The 14,522-nt window shown below is 39.9% G+C and overlaps 1 long non-coding RNA gene across 1 annotated transcript; it reads left to right on the top strand.

Annotated features, from left to right (window-relative positions):
- Window positions 1-10,538: 10,538 nt before the first annotated feature.
- Window positions 10,539-13,867, top strand: LOC131507276 (uncharacterized). The gene is made up of 2 exons (XR_009259428.1): window positions 10,539-10,912; window positions 13,192-13,867. It is a non-coding gene; the product is annotated as an uncharacterized LOC131507276 (long non-coding RNA).
- Window positions 13,868-14,522: the final 655 nt, after the last annotated feature.

Genomic DNA, 14,522 nt, shown 5'->3' with positions numbered 1-14,522 from the left:
ACTTCTGTGCTGTGAACAGATTTAGTGTCTTCTCTGTATATATTTTTATTTCACTCTCCACCTGTAAAAGTCACAATCCTCATGTCTACTTTGGGAAATTATACCCGTCCTTCAGGGCTAAACTTCAAAGCCATCTTCCATGCGAATCCTTTCTCAAACACCTCGCTGGGAGCCTCTTTGTTCCTCCGAACTTCTCTGGCATTATTGTTGGTACTGTTCCTCTTCCTTATTACTAGGAAATTTCTGCACATCCTATCTCCCCTACTAGCCTGGGAACCCTTGGAAGGTGAAAACTCTAGAGTACACAGGCCAGTACCTTGTACAAAATAAGAGGTCAATTTTTTTTTTTTTTAGCACATGGAAATAGTATCTTTGGGAACACGCACTCATGGGGGCAAATTGCATCCTTTCTGTCTGTGTCTCTTTCTTTCACCTCGGATCCTGCAGGAGCAGACGCTGCAGGGGAGTGGAAGGTCTGGGCTCTTTCTCTCCTGCGTCTAGGTCCAGCCAGCAGAGGCTTGCCATTATGGGCCCTGATTAAAGGAAGTCCCATCCAGGTCATGAGACAAGAAAACACAGATGAGTTTGATCTCTATAATGAATTGTTTATTGGTTTCAGTGTCCATCTCGTGGAAATGAAATATTTATTTTCTTCATTTAATTCTTGGTATTGCAGAAATATGCTTATATAAGAACAGAAAAGACAGTGCTCCTTTTGTTTAAATGAAATTTTGACTGCATTTGAGAGATATTATCACTTGATTTCACAGAGGAATACAAGTCTTAATTATTAGACTGTGAAATGTCTCCAAGCAAAATTTTCCCATTTTCTCATGAAGTATAACTTTGTAAAGTTCTAAGCTCTAATTTAACTAACCAAAGGCAATGCACTCATGTAACTATAAAAGTTTAGGAGAGGAAGAGTAATGAGAAATAGTAAATAACTGAGCAACTCACCCAAAGCAGCAGGTAATAAATGCAAAAACTACTACTGTCAAAAATGTAATTGTAAGCATAAATCCAGGGGAAAATGTGTAGGGAATGTTTAAGATACATTTCAGTGGAAGGTATGTTAGCAGAGACAGCGACAAAGGGCCCTGATAAAAGAAAGCAACACTTAGGACATGAAGCAAGAAAACTTGGTACATGCAGAGGAGACGCCCAGGCAACAGGAGGACGAAGCAAGACTCGACCAGAATGGTGACGAGGCCAAGAGCCCAAACTCAGTGTTTTCCCTGCTTCTTTGGAGGAGAGAATGAAGTGTGGCAGTCTAAAGTTGCATCTTTGCGGACGTTTATATAGGTTCATACCTATGTGAGCTCTGTGGTTCCTTTTGCAGGGTATGGATTCATTCTTTTTCAGCAGTTCTTAGGATGTATCCAGAAAATCTCAGTATGAAGATCCACTGTCGGGTTGGCACCTGCTGACAGTTTGAATCAGAATTTTTGGGAGTGGGCAGAACCAGGAGTAGCAGATTTGTAAGTGTTACACATCTTACAATTAGAACATACAACAAAAACGCCATTTCTTTATTGCATCCCTAACTGATTGAACTTCCTCCAAAATCTCTATTTACTAGTTAGCAAATAAAAATCTAAAGGGCCCCTGTGGTTTAAGGCTTAATCAGATATAGTAATTTAAGCAGTCCATTTGGAAAATAGTTCGTCTTCCTGGGATAAGGTTGTCCAGTTGTCCAGTAGCCTCTCTCTCTCCTTGCTTTGTTTCTTAAGGTGCTTGGAGCAGGGGTGTGATTTATGTGGCCTTGTGGGGGTGGGGGAGATTCAGGGTCTAGATGTATCTTGTTGACCTGATGCTCCTTCCTTGCTGTCATAGGCAGCTGATGTTTGTGGCCAGTGTAAGTTTCACTTGGGTTGGGCTCTTGCACAGCCTTCTAGCCTTTCAAGGTAAAAGCACATTTCTTTGAAAAAATCCTGTGACCTAACATCCTCCGCTAAATAAATAAACAAATAAATAAACAAGCAAACAAACCAAAACAAACAAAATGGCAAAAAACTCTGCAGTGTGTATAGACATATACAGGGACAGATATATACCATATGTTTAATTACTTATTTAATTAATTACTTATTTTTAATTACTTATTTTTAATTTACTTATTTAAAAGTTGTGGTTTTTTTGGTGATTTTTACTTGATTGATGAGAAAAGAATGTGGATGCCATATTACAATTACAGGTCTGAGAATTGAGTAAGAAATAATCGATTTAAAAGCAATTTTGTGATGCACAAATATAACAGAGTAAATTATAGAGTAAGAGTTAGAGAGTAAGTTATTACCCTGTTAAAACATTGAGTCGTTTCCCCTTGATATTAATTAAATGATCTTGATACTTATCCTGGTATTGTTCAGAAATTAATGCTTGCTCATCATTGAATGCTAAGGAAACTGTAGGGCAGTGATCATGGCACATGGACCAATATGGAAAATCGTGTTTTTTTTGAGTGAAGAAGAAGTTTGGCTCATCCTTTGGAATGTAACGCGGAACATGATCTGAATTTTCTTTACTCTGAAGCAAATGTTGTGAAATGAAGTCAATGATACCTGTTTAAGCAATCTGTGATTGTAGATACTTAAAAAACAAAAATGACTGCTGTTGAAATGCTCAAGGTTATACTCCTTAATATTGGCCTTCTGATATAAGGTATTATTTTCAGTTGTAGGTTGCAATATAATTCTTTGCCTACATTTGTCATATTATGGGTACACATATCCATACTTCTAATTTGGAAATAAAGGAAAACTATTTAAAATGGAGTTGGAAGCCCTGAAGGGGGCGCTCTCAGGCACATACCACTCGCTGCAGCCTGCGTAACCAGCAGAAAGAAGGAAGGTGGGAATTATTTTGGTAAGGGAGAACATTTATCACATACCGAGTTTTATCTCCTGCTTTTAAGAAAAGGAAGATCCCTGCCTGCCCCAGCAACAAAGCACTAACCACAGCTGGCAGCCAATGGGGAACTGCCACAATCTCAAACTTGTTCTCCAATCAACTTTTGCTCAGAACAGCCCTCCCCAATTTCCCCCTGAAACCTAATAAAAGCTGCCCTGCCCTTTGTCTCTTCAGACGTGTCTATGGTTTGCCATAGCTTGCTTGTCCCAAATTGCAATCCCTCTGCTCTTCCTGAATAACATTGTTTTTCTACTTAAGTAAAATTGCTCTTTGCACTGTTTAAAGTTAACACTAATATAATGTTTTCCATCTTTTGATGTCAAATACACCATTCTGTGAAAAGTTGCCTCTTAGTTACAAAACTTCCAGGAAGTTTTTTTTGGATTTGAAATCACACGTCTGGTGGTATTTACCCCAAACGCCAGCAATCTGCTGAAAAGTGAAACATCCTTAGAATCCCTCCTGTTTGAGTTGGAGAGAATGTGAATGATCATTTATGCTTTCTAATATAAAGACCGCACTCTCTTTTCTTGGGGAAGATGAGTGCCAAAGAAAGACTTCTATCTTTATTTAAACATCTGTTAACACCACCTTCTACAATCAGGGATATTTTACCTTTCCAATTCTACTTGGTTTAAATCTAACTTAAAAGGTATCTTTTATTACATTTACCTCTTTTGACTCTGAAAGTTTAGCTTTTCTGGCATTGCTTTAGTTCTATTACATTTTAATTGTATTTTTCATTGAGTGTACATCTTTGCTTTCATCATATAAAAAATTTGTTTACCAGGAAGCTTCCTTTGCAACAAACTGGTTTCATTGGACACATCCCTTTTTTCTTTCTCCAGAACCCACACACTACTCAGTAATTAGAATTTTACTCTCGGGTTGACATTATGATGCTTCTGTGTAAACGCAAAGAACGGGCTAAAATGGTTTGCCTGATTTCTATAAAGCATACTTACTATAGTTGTGTCTGGAAACACCTAGAAAAAAATGTCTTTTTCTCCTCTTCTCCCCCGCCCCCCTCCTCCTTTTTTTCTGGATGATTGGCATGATGCAGTTATTAGGAGAAATTAAATAGAAAGATATAAGAATGCATGTTTAGTGTTCTGGCTCCCAGATTCCAGAGATAACATTCTACTATTTCTGAACTTTGTCAGTGATGGTTGGAAATAGGCTAGCCTTATGAAACACAATTTTTCAAAATACCCCTTTTGAAAATGTTGTAAAAAATGCCTTATGTACTCAGAATTTTTAAATAGTGATTATCTCTGGTGGTAGAATTATGGGAGATTTTCATGTTCTTTCTGCCTCTCTGTTTTCTAATTTTTCTCCCCCACCCCCTCAAAACAAACAAAAACTATTACATTTAAAATTCAGTAGTCTCCATTCTACATTAAAAAAACACAGTGCATTCATTTCACATAATTTATGCAATGCTAATGTCTGTCTTAATCAAATAGTCATGCTTTCAGCCTTGCTGTCTTTTACTGTGGTTTCTTATTCCACCAACTCAGATACCTTGTGAATTTCTCTCCCCTGAGAGGTTACACCCAAAGAATGCAAAAAAGAACCTGTGGACACGTTCATTCATTTGGTTGTTGGTCACCTGCTATTATGGACACGTTTTAAAAAAATTAAACTGAATTCAATTCGAATTGGTTATTTTTCCAAAGATTGGCAGGAGTTCTTCCTTTAACGGATTTCTTCTGAGATCTGAATACTGACATCAAATGAATGTAGAGTCCAGTTTTTGTCCACATTGCTGTGTAATCGGTAAGTCCTCCATCTTGGAAATCCAAATTCTTATTTTCAGGGTTGTTTTGGCATTTAATGTGTTCTAAATTGCTGGAAATGGACCAGAAAAGAGAGTCTGACAGTTTTCATTATTCCTTTTTCCTTCTACTTTTATGACAGGGAGACTGTCCTCTTCTCTTTTGGGCTATAAAGAGAGACCCTTTGGAATTAAAAGTAAATTTCAGTGTTTCCTTTATTTGTATTTTTGCCCAGTGTCAGAGCAGGATAGTTGCAGAGGATAATGTGGTTCCATTGTCTTAGTAGAAATTAATATCTTCTGTAAGATGGAGGGGTCAGTAAATAAGTGACAGAAACATGCCAATCATGAAAGCTCTGCCCAGTGGTCTAAGATTATGATACTGCTCAGCGGTGGTCTCATCGTGCTCAGAATAGTATCTTGAGACTGGAGCACATCTTTTACAGGGAATAGACAAAGCACCACACATTCATGCTGGACTACCACAGTATCAATGTAGCATTTTCTTTAAAAAAAATGTTTTTTTTTCTTTTAATGTTATTTATTTGAGAGAGAGAGAGAGACGGAGAGAGACACACACACAGAATCCGAAGCAGACTCCAGGCTCCAAGCTGTCGACACGGAGCCCGATGTCAGGCTCGAACTCATGAACCATGAGACCATGACCTGAGCTGAAGTTGGACGCTTAACTGACTGAGCCACCCAGGCGCCTCTAGCATTTTCTTCACCATCAGTCTTTACCCATATTATATCATTAAGAGATAAGTATTGTTATTGCCATTTTTTATAGATTAGGAGACAAGCTCAGAGACTTTGCTTGATGAAAGTCATACATCAAGGTTGGAGATAAGAGTAAAACCCTGGTTTTTCTGACTTTGATACTTTTGCTCAAAGGGGCATTACCCCTCACTGCATCCTGCCCAACGAGAGGAATCAGGACATAGGAGAAAACGCTGAAAAACTGTTAAGGGGCATGTCAGGGAAGAGTGGAGAGAAAAGGAAACTTGTGGAGGGAATAGAAGCTGTCATCAAGCATTTAAAGGGCTGTAATGTGGAAGAGAGGTTAGATTTTTTTTTTTTTTTAATGACTCCACAGGAAATAAAAGGATTCTTGTCACTGAGACATAGATCAAAGAAAGATTTTGCTAACTCTCAGATGTGTACAGAATAGGGTTCCTTTTGGAAAAATGAGATTCCTGTCTCTAGATGTGTTGCCTAATTGGCAGAGAGAGAGTCGGAAATGTACATTAGATGTGTGGTGGGGTATCTTTAAAAATGCCTTTCAACAGTGAAATATGTGTCTAAACACACTTTGTGGGCTAGAGAACATTGATCTGAAAACTCATGCATTTTAATAGGACTTGTACTTAGAGTTGTTTTCCTGGTAATAATGAGAGTAAACTATATGCACTGTCTTTTTCAGTTTCCTGAGTGTTCTTAGTGAACTTAGGGGATTTTTGCCACCGTGGTTGTTGTCTGTGGTTGGAGAAAGCTGAACAATTCCTTCTAAAAGAAAGTCTGTTACTCTGGTTTCATTGATTACACGCCCAAGTCTCGTAATTTTGTAGCTGCTAGATGGACAGAGTGGACAAAAACTGTGTTTCCTCTAAGAGACCCACTCTGAATGCTTGCTCTTCATTATCCTTTCTGAGGTGGAAATAACCCATCACATTGGCAAAGGTGAAAAGAATACATTCAAGCCTTGAGTATTTCCTAATTTGTATGCCATTTTGCTTTTAGTTTAGAGCGCATAAATTCAGAAGTTGTTCAAACTGCTTACCAGGCAACATAGCAGTGTAATGAATGATGGCTTTTGAAAGCACTGACCATGTTGAACCTGAGAAGACAAAAGCTGGGCTTCCCACAACTGATCTTTACTCAAAAGTATTTACTCAAAACAATTACTTGAAACACAACGATGGTATCGTTTCCCCCAAAACTTCCATTGTTATGCCCAGAATTCGTGATCCCCAAAGACCACTAGGGAGCCGAGTCCGATGCAAAAGAACTTTTATTCGAGCTAGCTGGAGCTCAATCCCCTACCTGCACCAACGCAGCGGTGAGATACCAGGGAGAGAGCGAGTTTCAAAAGCACAAAGGTTTTATAGGGGTCTAGGGGCAGTTGGTGAGGTAATGGCTGTGGCCTCAGCCGATTGGCTGGGGAAGGGTTGTGGCCTCGGCCGATTGGCTGGGGAAGGGTCGGAGTCCTGTTACGCAGGTCGCTGGGCGTGTTTTGATCAGGAAGTTTGAACGGGTGGGGGGGGGGGTTACTCAAGGGGAGGAGGCGCGGTATGAGGTTTCTGTGATTTTCCCGGTAAAGGGGTCATGTCGGGGACATAGTCACTCAAGGTGGAGAACACAGAACAACATGGAGTCGGCCAGCGTAGGCCCGCCCTTTCACCATGTTACTTCTTTTTCCTTTTTTTTTTTTTTTTTCCTCCCATGCTACTTCTTAATCATAGCTCAAGACAAATAATCAGAGACCCTGAAGCACTTTTAGTTCCAAAACTGTCTGGAATGTTCCATGGGGTCGTGAAAAGGGTTATGCAATGATGATCTCTGGTACAGGTGGAATGTCCTCAGAATCTGAAGGGAGGAGCAGAGGCAGCGTAACTCCTCCCAGAGTGGGGTGGATATGACTTGTCTATTTCATAGTCTCCTTTATTATTCTGTCAATGTTTACTTTTTATTTTCATCAAAGTATTTATTGTACGCAACTTTAAAAGTCAAATGATATTACAAGGTTTGCTTTATCTTCTCACCATCTCATTTCCCACTCCCAAGATGTGATCATTTTCAACTCTTTCAGCTCTTCCTTCCAGCAATTACCTGTAATTTCTAACAGCGTGTTTCTGCTGCTACTTTACTACTTTATCCGATTTTATGTTTTAGATGCTACTTGTTGACTGTAGAAGATAAAGATTTTGCTTTCTTATAGCCTTCATACACAGACATATCTGTTCTTTCTGAAAACTTATAAAATAGCATTATGGTAAAGTCCATTATCGGGGTTTTCATTATTTTGTCCTTGTAAATAAATATTCACTGCTAAGGGTATTTCTGGTGCAAACTTTAATATTTGTTGTGAATTTATTGGCTCTTTTTTTTTTTTTTTTTTTTTTTGTCTTTTGCTCATCTTTCTTCAAGTTTCTGGTTAAGGTTTCCTAAATCCTCTAACAGCTCTGTAAAATAACTTTCAGTCCATTTCTACACACCTTTCCTTCCTCCTAACTACAGTCCTGGGACTCTGCTGTCATTCAAAGAGATGTACTCTAGTGTTACAGCTAGATTGCATTTCATGTCTTGATCTTTTGGATTTAATTCTTTGTTTTGATGGAACACAAACTCTAACAATCTCCTTAAAAAAAAAAAAAAAGAGGTTCAGGGAAGCAACCTCTTTGGAGAGTTGGATGTCTGAAAATGTGTTTATTCCAGTCTAATGTTTGATTGATCTTGATTTGTATTTGAAAAAGTTGTATTCTCTATCTACAGCAGAGAACTCAAATGGTAAGAATCTCTGGCCCCTGACAATACTATCCAATCTAGTTTGCATTTAGGAAGAGAGTGGCCTAAGGGCAAATTCAGGGCCTACTGACAATAGCTTCTCTGGGTCGTACCAGGACAAAGTGAATTCATTTTTATTACTTAGAGATATTGGCTTTACTTGAAAAGATGATGGTGTGTTGTTATCTCACTGGGTAGTAGTGTTGCATACCCACTGGCAGGTCACTTTCCATATGCTATTAGAAGGAAATGGGCCTTACCAGACCATGCTTTTGTGTGTGACCAAAATAGAATATGTACTCACACTTTTAGAACAGTGAAGCATAGACAGAAATATTATATGCTCTAATTCTGGGACTCTTCACCTGAAATCTTCTATAGATCATCTGTGTGGGTCCTTGAACTCCCTGAACGGGCGTGCAAATTTTATTTTGTGTTACTTACATAGGCTAAGCTTCAGTGACCTAATAATAAGGTGGAGACAATGTTAATAGTTCCTCGTATGGTGGCTGTGATTTTTCATATTTAAAGAGAACTATGACACGCAAAAAAGTTGAGAACAATTGAATTCTAATCCCCTCTTTCCTCCATTTAGTAGATGGAGAAGCAGATTCCATAAAGGTTAGATGTCAAGTTGATGTAACATGCGTTTCCACCATAGCTGGGTCCAGAGCATTGGTTTTCTGACTCCTTACCTGGGAGTCTTCCCACATAAGCTTCAGCCAAGGTAATATTTGAGACTTACTATCAATTTTCCCCATCTGTTTTCCGAGGGAAGGTTGAGGTGAAGTTTCTTTTCCTGAGATTCATTGCTCACGATGAAATGTGGCTGAAAGAGGCTTCTGAAACCAGAAATTGTCAAGGGAGCAACATTTATTTTTCTCATTATTCATTCTTCTAGCTAGGCCATGAGAAACATGTGAATATGGATAAATCAATGTAGATGCAAAGTCTTGACAGTATTACTTGGCTCAAGTGTATGCTGGAGTTTCAAGACAATTACAACCATGCTGCAAGAATAAACATTCTGCTCAAGCACTTTGACCAAGGAAACCAGGGTCTTTGTTTAATTGACCTCTTTTGGAAAATAAGTTCATGTAACTCTATGGGAGTAAGCTCATTAGTTGACATTCTGTGATCACAAAATATTAAGTTTTGAACACTAATTACACTTAATTTCTTACCTGTGTATATTGTTTCATTATTTACAAAGTGCTTTCACATATTATTTTATTTAAAAACAATCTGGCATGGAACGTTATCCTTCCCCACATTTACAGATGAGAAACTGAGGACAAGGATTTGAAGAGATTTGCCTGAAGTCATGTCGCTAATAAGGGTTAGAACTGGAACAAGAACACTTGCCTTCTGATTCCAAGTCCTGTTCTTTTTCCATCAAGCCATGTGGCCTCTTAATCACCATCAGTCATGCTACCTTTCGTACTCCCATGAGAGATACATTTTAGAGGTAAGGGTGAAATCGCAATGGGCATGCCGTCCTTGAGGGTTTGCAGCAATGCCCTGCGTGAAGGAAACATACTCGATTAGCCTGCCAGATATGAACAGGCTCAGGGCATGTGGCCTTGGGGAGTGGCCAGATACAGGATCCTAGGGAATTTGGACCAACGCAATCATTCACCCAGAGATCAACTTTACTCCTTCTATTTCAGGTAGGTGTTAATAGTAGATGAGGGTACAAAATTCTATACAAAGAACATGAGGCAAGGGCTCCCACAAAGATTTATTAAGTTACTATACTCCTCGAAGGACCTAGCATAATGTAATTCACGTCCAATTTTTTGTCAGCTACAGGGATCAAGGATGGTTTTCTTTAAATTTTTTTTTAACGTTTTATTTATTTTTGAGACAGGGAGAGACAGAGCATGAACAGGAGAGGGTCAGAGAGAGGGAGACACAGAATCTGAAACAGGCTCCAGGCTCCGAGCTGTCAGCACAGAGCCCGATGCGGGGCTCGAACTCACGGACCGCGAGATCACGACCTGAGCCGAAGTTGGCCGCTTAACCCACTGAGCCACCCAGGTGCCCCAAGGACGGTTTTCTTTAAAAATGATGGTGAGTCAAGATTTTCATCCCTTGGTTTTACCTGCCAAGTAAATAAAATAAAATGGTAGCTTATATACACAATTGCTTTTCATTAAACTCATCTTCTTTTAACTTAAATTTTAATGAAAAGAATATTTAAAAACTCCCAGTTTTTTACTTTGTGAATAAATCTGCCATATGCCAGGACATGAGCTGATATTCCTAATGAAGTCAGCATTTCTGGCTTGCTTGAGTTGGAGAGAAAAGTTTTAAATCTTCTCCTGTTCTTGATCCCACAGGTGGGATCTCATATGGCCATGTTCAAGATCAGTGACGTTTTTAGAAAAGAGTAAGAATTGATGCAACTGCAGTGGGAAGCCTGGAGCAAAGCCTGAGGGTCAAGTTTGACAGAGCTCAGGACTGCTCTGGGTGCATGACAGACCTTGGCTTCACCAGACCCCAAGCATGACCTCATTTTCTCATAAATAGAGAAATGCCTCTTTGGCAAGGAGCTTACAATCTTCTATGTAAAATAAAAATTGTCCCTCTTGGATATATTCCTGCTGGAGTCCTGAAAAGCTGGAATTCGTTTTGAACACCATATATATCTAAGTTGTTTGAAGATATTGTTTCAAAGAGATGTCTCAGGAACCACTTAAGAAGAATACTCAGCTTCAGGTCCAGCACGCTTAGCTTTAAATGCTTGACAACCTCGTTTTGCCCTGCCCCAAATTCCTCACTCCATTCTCACCATTTTCTAGAATACTAACCTCTCCAACTTTCCTCTTTTATGCCTTCCCATCAGCATAGTTTTATTTACTATTGCTTGCATTTTCCTACATGTCTTTAGTAATTTGACGAAGGCCTTTTGGGAATGCCTCCAGCTCCATGGTCCTTGTGCTTTATGGAGCCTCTGCTCACCACCCAACCTTTCTGGCCTCTTGGGCAGAGCCTAGACATAATGTGGGGGTCCCTGAAGAGGCTATGTATGGACGATAAAAAATGACTAACCCCAATTAACTAGACAACTTAAAATTAACTTTCATTTGACCTCTACTCCATCTGTATCTGTGTCTTTCAGTTGTCTGTATCTATAAAGTCCAGGTACATTTCTTAGTATTCCACTGGCTGGAAAGACGGAGGGAGGGCAGGCAGTGTATGTAAACAGCTCAGCAGCTGCTGGAAAATCTTGATGGGCATGCTGTCAGTCTCCTTTGCTATTTCCCCCTAGCTCTGATTGTGGCTCTGAATTCTTTAAGGACTAAAGAGAGATTCTTGTGTTTGACAACTAAACTAACAGCTCGACGAGGGGAAAAAGACTGCTGAAATCTGTCAATGAATGTTGCTAACATATGTTGCATTTATGGACAGGGAGAACACTAGACCTAGCAAGTCTTTGGAAAGATGTGTGAGCTGGCTGACAGCTGTGACATCTCAGCACAACAAGTTAAAGTAACACTGAGCAGTGGGTTGTGTCCCGTGAGACTTGGTTGGCCACAGATGACAATTCTTCTCCCTGAGCTATTTCTCTAGTGTCGATGATTAATATCAAATGTCGGGTAAGGCTCACTTCCAACAATAAGGTTGAAGCTACACTCAGTTAACAGAGCATAGGATTTTAGTTTTCCATAGCTCACTCAAGCCATCCAGGCCCTTCCTAGGGGGTTATCCCCAGGATGAGTTAGATAAAAGGAGAGCTGCAAGGCTCTTCTTCCAGAAGCAAAGCTTCAAGCAGTGCACGACGGAAGCAGATACTTATCACTTGCATGAGGAAAGGTGGAACAGGCATTTTTTGGCCAAACGTGTTGGATAGACTAAGATTGAAGATTGCGGGATAAACTCAGGTGGATCCTGGAGGACACACAATCATGGAACAAATAGTTTCAATGAAAACCAAAGTTTAGATACATATTTTCAGGGTAAAGAGGAGGTTCTTTAACTTTAGGTGTTGATGCATATATTCTGCAATATAATCGACCATAAATGTAGGCGTGTGTGTGTGTGCATGTGTGTGTGTTTATATATTTTTCTTGTTTTTGATGCCTATCGTAGACAGGGTGTGTAAGCATAAGAAAAATAAAGTGTATATATTTCTTTTGCTAAGGATATTTTTATAAGAGATGTTTAAAATCAGAAGTGTTAATTTTACATAGTGTGTATAGAAAACATAGATGGTTTTCTATCTTTTGTCTCCAGATACGGGTTATTTGTGAGCCTTAAAGCATGAGTGCATTTCTGCTTCAGCTGATCACACTTTTGGGGGGGCAGCTGGGGGGCACAAAAGTGTGGAGGGGCATCTGGGTGGCTCAGTTGGTTAAGCGTCTGGCTTAGGCTCAGGTCATGATCTCGCAGTTCGTGGGTTCCAGTCCCGTATCGGGCTCTGTGCTGACAGCTTGGAGCCTGGAGCCTGCTTTGGATTCTGTGTCTCCTTCTCTCTCTGCCTTCCCCCACTTGTCCTCTCTCTCTCTCTCTCTCTCTCCCTCTCCCTCTCCCTCTCTCTCTCAAAAATAAATAAACATTAAAAAAATTAAAAAAACACACAAAAGTGTGGATAATAAAAAACAATATAGAAATACAAAGTCAATATTAAGCAAATCCCTATTATAAATAAAAGGACTGTGGTTTCTAGTGAACGGTTTAACATGCATCACAGAACGGGAATTTGAATCTGAGAGCACCTGGATCTGTGCTTACAGTGCTTTAATCAGACAAGATCTCTGTGTAACATCAAATGCCAATGGGATCTTTGATGGTTGTAGGACACGTCAATGCATTTTGTATGCCCAGAAGTGGCAGTGAGGGTTCGATTGGTTTTGAAACTAAGTTTACGTGACACCAAAATTAGCAATTAAAAATTAAAAAAAAAAAATTCAGTCTCTTTTCCTTCTATTATTTTCAACAATTTTAGACAAGTTAGCTGTTAATGACTTTAATGGGATGTTTTTGTTTTTACGTAGATCCGTTCTGTAACGCTGGCACACACCAAGGAAAAGCACAGTCCAGAAGCTATGCGTTTCTTTTTTCTGGACCACTCATCTTTTTGGTATGCTGGCACAATTGTTTGCAAGCTCTCATCATCATGGGGAAGTCATCTATTAAGAACCATCTGCTGAAGAGAATTCCAGTCCCTAATATTACATCACTGCTGGAACTGTCCATGTTCTTCCCCACTGCCCACCACTACCTTTCTCACATTGCTTCTTTGTGTCTGTGCATGGAGAACAGACAAGTGTACGGGATTTGTTTTACTTAAGACTTAGCGTGGTAGAGCTAAAAGTATAGTTCACTGCCTCTCAAACGTCAACGTGCAGAGGAGTCACCTGAGACTCTTATTAAAATGCAGATTTGGGGCGCCTGGGTGGCTCAGTTGGTTAAGCCTCTGACTTCAGCTCAGGTCATGATCTCATGGTTTTTGGATTCCAGCCTTGAGTCAGGCTCTGTGCTGACAGCTCAGAGCCTGGAGCCTGCTTCGGATTCCATCTCCTTCTCTCTCTGCCCCTTCCCCTGTTTGTGCTCTATCTCTCTGGTTTTTCAACTTCCACTCTGTTGACATTTTGGGCTGAATAATTCTTTCTTGTGAAGGAATGTTTTATGCATGACACGACGTTTAGCAATATCCCTGGCTTCTACTGACTTCTACTGTAGTGTTCTCTCCCTCTAGTCGTGACAGTGAGAATTATCTTCCAACATCGCCAAATATCCTTTGGGGATAAAATCACCCCAAGTTGAGAACCACTAGGGTAGGGGTTATCATGAAGGATTCTGGATTAGAATGCTTGGATTCAAATTCTGGCTTACTTACTGTATGAGTGGCCATAAGCAATTTATATAATTTTTCTGAGCCTTAGTTTTCTCCTCTATAAAATGGGGATAATAATAGTATCTACCTTAGATATTCATAGTGTTAGGATGACAACATAGGAGGTTTCTGAATTTTCCTCCTCCCACTGACGCACCAAATATACAGCTACACATGAAGCAACTTCTTTTGAGAGAAATCCAAAAACCAGCTGAGTCACTCCTACACATCAGACAACTGGGGAAAGACCCACATTGAAATAGGAAAGGCTGAGACATGCCATAAACCTCACCCCCAGCACAACACCATACAGTTGGGAGGGAACCCCCAACTCCTATCTTCTCCTTGAGGTATAAAAGGCTTGGACTATACATTTAGTGCCCCAACTTTTAAGGCTGCTGCCTAAGGGACAAGCCCTCATATTAGGTCCCCTAACTCTGAAAGCCAGTGGAGTTTGTGTTCACAAGTCCCACGGGACTACAGCAAACA

This window comes from Neofelis nebulosa, chromosome 3 (genome assembly GCF_028018385.1).
Source record: "Neofelis nebulosa isolate mNeoNeb1 chromosome 3, mNeoNeb1.pri, whole genome shotgun sequence".
Classification (NCBI taxonomy): Eukaryota; Metazoa; Chordata; class Mammalia; order Carnivora; family Felidae; genus Neofelis; species Neofelis nebulosa.
The sequence above is the reverse complement of the archived record's forward strand: the minus strand, read 5'-3'. Positions and strand labels throughout refer to the sequence as shown.